This window comes from Malaclemys terrapin, chromosome 2 (genome assembly GCF_027887155.1).
Source record: "Malaclemys terrapin pileata isolate rMalTer1 chromosome 2, rMalTer1.hap1, whole genome shotgun sequence".
NCBI classification, from domain to species: domain Eukaryota; kingdom Metazoa; phylum Chordata; order Testudines; family Emydidae; genus Malaclemys; species Malaclemys terrapin.
Window position 1 is genome coordinate 78,444,052 of NC_071506.1, and position 9,880 is coordinate 78,453,931.

The window sequence follows — 9,880 nt, forward strand, 5'->3', positions numbered from 1 at the left end:
ATAGAATGAAGCCAGGTATATCTTGAGACTATTCTATTTAACTTTATAACTATTATCTATATCTCTGTGAGCCAGGGATTGTACGCTGGCTGGTTGGGGAGAGTTGTCAAGCTCCACGAGGAACTAAAATCACTGGGGGGATGGTTAATGCAAAATCCCAAGGCTGGTTATGGAGCTACCCAGCCCTTTGAGGCTTGGGCTTCCTGTGGGAAAGGGGAAATGACTGGTTTTACCTGGTTTTAGGAGGCTGAGACACAAAGCTTTTTGGAGGTATAACAGACTCGGGGGTTGCCTTTTTGATTCAGTAAATGGACATGGCCTTTTGTTCAAGGGAGCACCCAACCCTGCTGAAGGGTTGGAAAGACTGGGACCTGCCAGGGTCTCCATAGGACAGATGGGGAGTTACTGGTAAAGCATTTAGATTCTGGTTTTGTTTTGTGTGTTTTCATTTTTATCCGTGAATAAACCTACGTGCTACGTGGTCATTGGTAAAAACACTCTAATTGTTCTGAGAGAGAAACTAAAAAGCAGGGGTTGGACATTTGTCAGACTTGCTTGGGATAATCACAGTGAAGTGCCAGGGGGACTGCAGGCTAAAACCTCAGGTCAGAAGGGAGTGGGACATGGGTCTCTGCCCAGAGAGAGGTAAAGGCCTGGGATCTGAGCAGATCACGGAGGTGGGGTTAAAGGTGCAGTTATTCTGAAACTGTGACACTATCATCCCTGATGCAGACAGTTTCTTCTGAAGCATTATGGAATAGCTGCTCAGAATGTCCCAGAAGGGGAAGAAAACCCTACATTTTTTCTAGTTTTGAACAATTGCTTCCAGTCTCAGAATATGAGGACTTGTAGAATGAGGAGACCATTCTACAGGAAACTGTCATAAGTAAGTGACTCCCCCTTCTTCACTATCAGATTTACTGCTTCCCAGGTTCCTTGTGCCAAATGACTGTATGGCCCTGATCTTGCCAAAGGCAGTCGCTGAGGTGAGGAGGTAGGCGAGCTATTCACCCACCACATACATACTCTGAGGAATAGGGGGACCTCAATGCCTTTTTCTACTCTCAACTTTCAGCCTGTGGCAGAGGAGAGGGGAGGCCAGTTCCAACCCCAAAAGTGCTGCTGCCCACAGCCGGTTCCCTCGCCAGTAGAACTGTCGAACAGCTGATGAGCACAGGTAAGAGCACCACTCAAAGCTGAAGGCAGAGAAGTTCCACACGGAGCCATTAGAGGGTAGAGCCTACCTTCCCCCCTGCTAGCTGCACTTGTAGTAAGGGGAAAGAAGAGTCCACTTCTCACATGACTGGAGCATATGGAAGGAGGAAGAGGACACCTTTCAGCTCTCCTCCCAGTGAGGAGGAGGAAAATACAGCTAGGAAGGGAACAGGCAGCCTGTATTGAGGAGACTGTATGCAAAGGTTGGGGGGAGAGAGAAGAGAGTGGGAGAAAAATGTAGAGTGAGGACACTGGGGAGAGGGAACATTTAGTTCTAGGAGGACACAGAGGTACACAGTATTCTAGGCATGTGTGCACAGGGAAACATGGCAGCATTGGGTGCACACACCTAGATGCATGCACAATACGGACATATACTTTATTGTATAAATGTAGGACATGGTAGGTCTTTTGGAGGAGAGTACTTGGTACATCTTTGGAGCCAACTTATGGGCAAAAATCACTCCACTGATTTTTTTTTTCCTCTTCTTCCCCCACCTCCTCCCAATGTTTTTGGTGGTTGCTACTATGAATCCAGTAAGCCGATGGAACTGTACATGTGAGTAAAGTCATGTATGTGCTTAAGTGTTTCAGGGATCAGGGATTGTCTGTTGAATTCTTTTCCCCCAGATGTAATTGCTGGCCTTTCTTCAAGGGCCTCTGACTATTCCTCCTTGTAGGATTTGGCACCCTGGCTGCAGAATGCCTCAAAAGATTGTGTCCATTGGGGGCACACAAGTGCACTCCTGTGAGGATGACCTCAGTGTACTACTCTCTATAAGGGAATGTACCCCCAACTACATCAGTTCCCGGACCGCTACCAAAGAGAGCTAACAGAACTCACCCTACTCATGTCTTTAGTGAATAGAACCTTCTCAGCCCCTCTTTTGTACTTCCTTAGTTTAGTGCAAGTATTTAACTAATCCTGAAATTTCCCCCCTTTTTTCATAAGAACATAAGACCACCCATACTGGGTCAGACCAATGCTCCATCTAGTCCCGTATCCTGTCTTCTGACAGTGGCCAATTCTCAAGTGATCCAACCCCTGTTGTCCACTCCCAGCTTCTAGCAGTCCCTTAACCTGGGAACTTCCTAGTTCCTTCATTAGGGCTATGCCACATCCCAAGCCTCCTAAGCATTTCAAGAGGTGCGTCTCTTGTTCTGCTATTATACTACCGTCTGATGCCCACATCCAGAGCCTATTGTGCCTGGGTGAATTGCCACAGACTGCACATCATCACCTATTATGCAGTCTGCAGTGCCTTTAATCCCTGGACCAGAAAGGAAAGAGATACATGAGGCTCCAGGTTCACCTGGCTCAGATGGCTATAGTCCAGTGCTCTGGCAGGTCCATTGCTGGTGTGGAGACCAGCTTCAGTGCCAACATCCTCACCAATCAAACCACAGAATCACCTCTTCACTTCCACTTCCACTAAGGGCTCCAGATGAGGATCGCACCAATCCTGGGCAGGGGGCTACTATCTCAGCCAGTGCTGCTCTGACTGAGAGAATTTCTCTCTGCACAGGGTAACCCTCCTGAGGACCCATATGAGTCATTGTTGAGGGAGAATATAGATGCTTCCTATCCAAAGTTCAAATAGGGACATCATCCATCTCCCTGCCTGGTGAGCATAGACAGCCGGAGGAACTCTTGGGGAGAATGGCCATACATAAGTAATCCACTTTGACATTTTCTAGATTCAAACTACAGAGAGGCTGGCTCTGTCCCTTAGAAGTGGCTGTCATAATTCAGCCAAGAACACCTGGCTTTCACCTGTCTCATTCCCTCCTGTAGCCAGAAGATCAGGATATTTAGCAAGGGCCAACAGTTTTTATTCCAGCAGCCACTGGCCAATTTCCCAGTGGTATCTGCCGCACAGGAGAAGTCCAGGGAGCTGCAGCCTCTCAATCACCCCCTTAGACAGAAAGAGGCATAAACTTTCTATTAGAAAATCTCAACTTGAGGGACACCTGTTTTCATGTGCTGATCAAAAGATTTGCACCAAATATCTCAGGTTCTGTGTAGGGTCAAAGCACTATCACTTCAAAGTCCTGCAGTTTAGATCCATCCACCATGCCTCAGGTATTCACCAAGTATCTTGCTGTGGCAGTTGCTCACCCAGACACCCAGGTGTCTTTGTTTACCTGTACTTTGATGACTGGCTGCTAATAGCCAAGTCTCCTCAGAACTTGACATGGGCAATTCAATACATGTGCAGTCTCTTCTAATCACTGGATCTCCTAATTAATAGGGTGAAAGCTCCTCTTCATATCACACAGAGGATCTCTTTTATCAGCACACTTCTCCACTTGACCCAAGCCAGGGCTTTTCTCACAGAAGAGACATAACTCGGGATGCAACAAACTCTGACTACACTCAGGGAGCAACCAGAACAGACATTCAATTTCACATAATACTCTTGGGCCTGATGGTATCCTTCCATATGTCATTCCTTATACTCGTCAGTCCATGAGACCGTTGAGACATTGGCTTGTAGTACATAGCACTCTTTGGTGTAAGGTACATGCTTGGTCATTTCCCACACAAACAAAAGCCACATTCACTGCTCAGAAACCAAGGTGCAGAAAAAAGTATGTGAACAGAACAAACACAACAATATGCAGAACAGGGAATTGTATGATGAACCCAAAGGATAAGACATTTACCGGAACATGGAATGTAAGAACATTATACCAGGCAGGAGCACTTACGGTAATGATATACAAGTTGAAAAGATATTTGTGGGAAACCAGCGGTTTATGTGAAATTAGATGGGAAGGCAAATAAGAATGCTACCTCAATGAACACAGGATATCGATACTGGGAAGAGAAGATGGTGGACACCAGGATGGAGTTGCATTAGTGCTAAAGCTGAAGGCAAGCCAGGTTTTAATGGTATTTAACCTAATGTCTCCTCATATATTGAAGGTGAGATTTAGAATCAAATCTGAATCGTATAAAAATATATGTACTGAACAGTAGTGCCCAAGGAAAAAAATGATGAATTTTATAGCAATCTACAGAAAGCAATACAAGACGCTTCAAGACAAGACATGTTATTGATGATGGGAGATTTTAATACAAAAGTAGGATAGGACTGGAATTCCTGTGCCGGAGCAATAGGCAGATTCAGACTGGGTGAAGAAAATGCAAGAGGAGAAAGGCTACTAAATTTCTGCCTAAGTAACAACCAGGTGATAATGAACACACTACTTCAACAAAGAAAGCTGTGAGCAAGTGTGCTTGGATATCACCTGATGGGCAAATGAAGAAAATGATAGACTCTGTATTTGTGAATCGCAGATGGAAATCAAATGTGGTTGTGCAGATCATTTGTGGCCGATATTGAATTGGATCATCAATTAGTGCTAACATCTATGAAGTTGGCTACCAGCAATTGAAAATGTGCCAAGAAATAAAATGTATGACAGGGACAAATTGAAAGAGCCAGATATCCGGAAAGAATACAAAGAAGCCTTGCAGAGAAACATCACATCTCTGGTGAAAGAAGAAATGAATGTTGAAAGACATGGAACAATGTAAAAAAATGGGATTATGAGAGAGGCTGGGCTACAAAGCCAAAATGAAGAACCTAAAGTGGATACTGATGGAGTGCTGCAATTGAGTGACAATCACATGAAGCTGAAGGAAATAAAAAGGAAGACATAAGTCTAAGAGCTAAGTTCAACAGTTTGACTGGAAAGAGAAAATACAGAGAGACAGAAACAACTGGCTATGTGAACTACGTAATGAAGCAGAAGAATACACAAAGACAAATATGGCACGGGCTGTATCGCATGATAAGAAAACTGACTGGGACATACGAGTTGAAGATGTCAGTGGTGAGATACAAGCATGGGCAAATAATTGAGGACAAACAAGAAATGAAGTGATGAAAGAGTATTTTGAAGAGCTGTACAACATGCAGAACACAGTAAATGAAACGGGCCTGTACAAACAAGGGAGAGCAGATGCTGGAATTCTTAGAAGTAGTAAAGATCTCAATGGAAAGTCTGAAAAAGAAAAACGTGCCAGGAAGTGACAACAACCGTGCAGCTTTACAAACAGCAGCAAGTGCTGAACGAATGGGGGAAAGTGATAATAGTACCAATCTATAAAAAAGAAGATAAGAGGAATCCTCTTATTGAGCATGCCAGGAAAAGCATTCACCAAGACATTGCAGAGGAGAATGAAGAAGTATAGAAGCAGCACTTGCAGAGGAACAGGCTGGATTCAGACAAAGTACAGTAGATCAGCTATTTGTGATAAGACAGATATTGGAGAAGTACATAGAACACAACTGAATCTGTTTTACAACAACTGTATAGATTTTAAACGGGCATTTGATATCATGTTGCAGAACTTAGACTTACAGATAGTGTTGACCTCATAGTGTTGACCAAGGAAGATTTACAGAAAATAAATGAGAAGGTAAATTGGGAAAGCAGAAAATTTGGACTGAAGATCAGCACAGATAAGACAAAATCTTGGCAATTGGAAGATGAGAGAAAGAGGTAAAGATCAAACTTGGAGACAAAGAACTGGAACAAGTGCAACAAATTGTGCACCTTGGAGGACTAGTATTGAAGATGACACAAAAAGAGGAATCAGAATAGCCACTATTGCATTCAGAAAACTCTGTAAGAGCTGGAAGGCTAAAGTCAAATCAGTATGTGTGAAACAGTTATCGTGCTGATACTGCCATATGGGCCGGAATGTTGAAGTCTGATGAAAGCCAACAAATAAAAGATTTTAACTGTGAAAATGAACTAGCTGGGGGGGACTACTGAGAGTTCGGAGACTTTAGAAAATAAGAAATGAAGTGATGAGAAAATGGTTAGGGAAAGAAATAACATTGTTATAGGAGATCCAAGAAAGACAACTCAGATGTTTCTTGGACATGGGTCAAGAATGGGCCCAGAAGGATACCATCACCTCCCAGGCCCTGACCCCCAGGGCCCATAAGAAAAATCAAGACAGACACAGTCAATGTGGTACCTAGATCTTCCTACACCTGTCTGGAGAACCACCTACCCTCTGCCTCTCTCTCTAAACCTCCTGTGTACACAGCAAGGGGGGAGTTTACATTCTAATCCAGAGACATTCCATCTAGCACTGTGGGGGATATTCTGGTAACTGCAGACTGTTTCTGCTCACAGGGAATCCAGATCATCCCATTGCGGTCTAGGAAAAGCTCCACTCTCAAGTGCTACAAATAAAAATGAAGTTGGTTCTCCATGTGGGCCAGTTTAAACAAAAAAAAAAACAAAGCCTAACCGTATCTCAAGCCAGGGTCCCTGCAATCCAGGCCTACTTATTATACCTGAAATCACAAGGACTAGCCTCAGCTTCCCTCAAGGTGTGTTTAGCTGCCATTTCAGCCCACCGGAGGCATATTAAAGACGGGCCTACATGCTCTGCTTTTAGGTCTCTGAAAACCATTCTTTCTACAAAGGAGCCTCCTCTGTCCTTGGATTTAAACTCGTACTGACCAAACTCATAGGCTCTCTCTTTGAGCCTCTTAGGAAAGTATTTTAGAGCATCGCCCTATAAAGGCAGCCTTCCTTATAGCCATCAATTCCACAAGAAGGGCTAGTGAACTCCACCCACTCGTGGCCACACCACACTATACCATAGCTCATAGGGACAAGGTGACTCTGAGGCCACACCCTAATTTTATGCCCAACGTGATGTCAGACTTCATCTTATCCAATACATCTCTCTTCTGGAGTTCTCTCTACACCCTCACTTCCACTGCCAGGAAACACCTCTGCACACTCTAGATGTTAAAATGACACTGCTTTTACCTGAAGAAAATCAAACCCTTTTAAAAAACCCAGCAGACTATTCGTAGTCTATGGGGAAAGATACCAGGGAGAACCTATTTCCAAGCAGAGACAGTCACATTGAATAAAAAGACATATCTTAGGTAACCCTGTAGAGACTGCGGTTCCACCAGAGCCACTGCTGCACCTGTAGCATGTCTGACATATTCCTATTATGCAGCTATGCAAAGTAGTAACATGAAATTCAATGCATATTTTTACCAAGTACTGTTCCTTAAACTTGATATCCTACTCTGACACCTAATTTGAAAGAGGGCTGCTACAGTTCAAGACCACTTTACCCCCCTTCTATCCAAGGGGCACGGCTTGCTAGTTTCCTATGAGTGGGTATGCACACCAGCCTTCAAAAAAGAGTGGAAGATTGCTCACAAGGAACTTTTGATCTTCAAGTATTGCCCCTATGCAGATCTACTGGCTAAGTCATGTGAAAACTATTAACTGCCTAGGCTTCACTAGGATTTTACCTCTTTAGTTAACTCAAATGCACCTCTTTCCCTAGGGAAGGCAAGACCTCTGCGTTCTACTCTGTTATTTCTCTGTCCTGATGAGTGTTCACTCCCAGTTCAAATCATCTGTGAATTCCTTTGAGGTGCTGTTTAGACCTCTTCCAGATTGTTAAAGATTTTAAATAATAGATGACCCAACACTGATTCTTCTGACACCCTTAACTTTTCTTTTGCCTTTTTGTGGTTTTCTGTATCTGTATCTACTGCAATTTTAACTCTCATACAACATAGTGTTTTTGTGTACTACTGAGTCTCAAAGATTTTGTATGTTTCCACCATGCATGAAAGAGAGAAGGGTTTTGATTCCACTAATAAGGTATACAGGCCAAGGATGTGCTTGAGTTTTGTAGAAAATAATTATTTCAGTGGAATAGATAGAATGATAAACTACAAAGTCACTGAATGAGAACCAAACCTTAAACTTGTTCCCACTAAATGAATGATAAAACTTCCATTGTCCTCAGTAGTGCAGGATTGGGGCCTGAAAGTGATTTTGGAAAATAGGTATTTATATTTCTATTGGAAAAGCGGCATAGTCTCACATCATGAAAAATAAGATTTCACCAACTAATTCTTATTAGTTAAAAACTGTTTGAATCAAGAGAACATAAGAACATAAGAATGCCCCTACTGGGTCAGACCAAAGGTCCATCTAGCCCAGTATTTTGTCTTTCGACAGTGGCCACTGCCAGGTGCCCCAGAGGGAACGAACAGAACAGGTAAGAGGGGAGAGGTGGTGTTAAAAAGTGTTGAACTTGTGCTAATGAGAGCAAAAATGAACAAAGAGCACAGATTAATGGGCACACATCATCTCCCTGGATTTCGCAAGTCTAATACATTTTGCATCTACGATTTGCGGTGGGAGGGTACAAGCTAAGTGTGTATGCACAAAACCATATTTGTTTTAGTTGCACTGTTATTCAATCGCATTTGTGAAAGTAATTTAACTTCAGTGTGTGCTCAACGTCAGATGTCATAGCCCCTAACTGCACTTAAAATTCATTTTTTTGAAAATCTAACCCTGACTGTTGTAAGGAAAAGGCTCTCCCCGGTCCTCTTCAGCAACCTGAGGGATTAGGATGATCTCAGTAACAGACTCTAGATTGTACTTTGCCTCATTAACCACATTTTGAAACTCACCATCCTGCTTTGCCAGGAATTAAGTTACATGATTTAAAATTAACATAAGAGTTTAGTATAATTGAATTGGGACTGTGATTTTTGACTTGTGGGATTACAATAGATAAAGGACTAATTTGCAGATAACCTCTATTTTTAAAAGTAAATTTTAAAAGGTCACAGGGAGTCTGGGTTGTAAATCAGCTGATGTTTAGAAAGATCAGTAAGTGAAATCATAAATTGAAGGTCATCCAATATAATCTATATAAAAACCCACCAATGTTTGTTGTACTCAAAATTATACGATGTGTTTTTGGCTGAAGTACGAAAATGCACATTGCAGTATAGTAGGCAATAGTATCTTTAGGCCTACTATAAGGATCAACTGCAATAAGCAATGCCTGTCCTGGGAGCTACGTTAAGGTATCTACATGTCTTCCAGTTCAATTTTTGTTTGACCTTTTAAGCTTACTGTGCTATGTAACTAATATTTGGTCACTTGATACAGGTTTTGCTGTAATAATACGTAGTAGTGTTGTACGACCTTTGTTCTGAGGATCTCAAAATGTTTTTCAGACATAAGTCAGTTAAGTGTCACACCACTTAGGCACAGAGAAGTTGAATAGCTTGGCAAAAGCATTATAATGAGTCAGTAGAAGTGCTGGAATGGAACCTACGTGTTCCAATGTTTATTCTGTTCTAATCACTAGACTGCACTGCCTCCCTCCTGGAACAAACAGCTAACAGTTATTTATTCTAGGCAAAATGAGGAAAGTAAAAATTTCCTATACTTCCCTTTTTTTAAGGCATCAAAATTAATTCTTCAAATCAAATTAAAATACACTGGTTTGTATGTCTATGAAAACTAGAGGCCAATTTAAAATAAAATAATTACACCAAAGCACTCACTGGGAGAACTTCCCCACAAGACCAAACTTACTGAAGCTATTTGGGCCCCATATACCGGTATTAGTGTGAGGTGGCTGCTTTTAACTTGGATATCACCAATTTAATTTTAAATGTAGTGAAAATTACAAAATTACACGTTTACAAAATTGGAGAGGAAATTATCTTAATAGAACTCCAAGAAACTTTGTGTGTGTGTGTGTGTGTGTGTGTGTGTGTGTGAGTGTGTGTGTGTATGTATGTGAGAGAGAGAGAAACACTTATATATAGGTTTGGGAGGATTATAT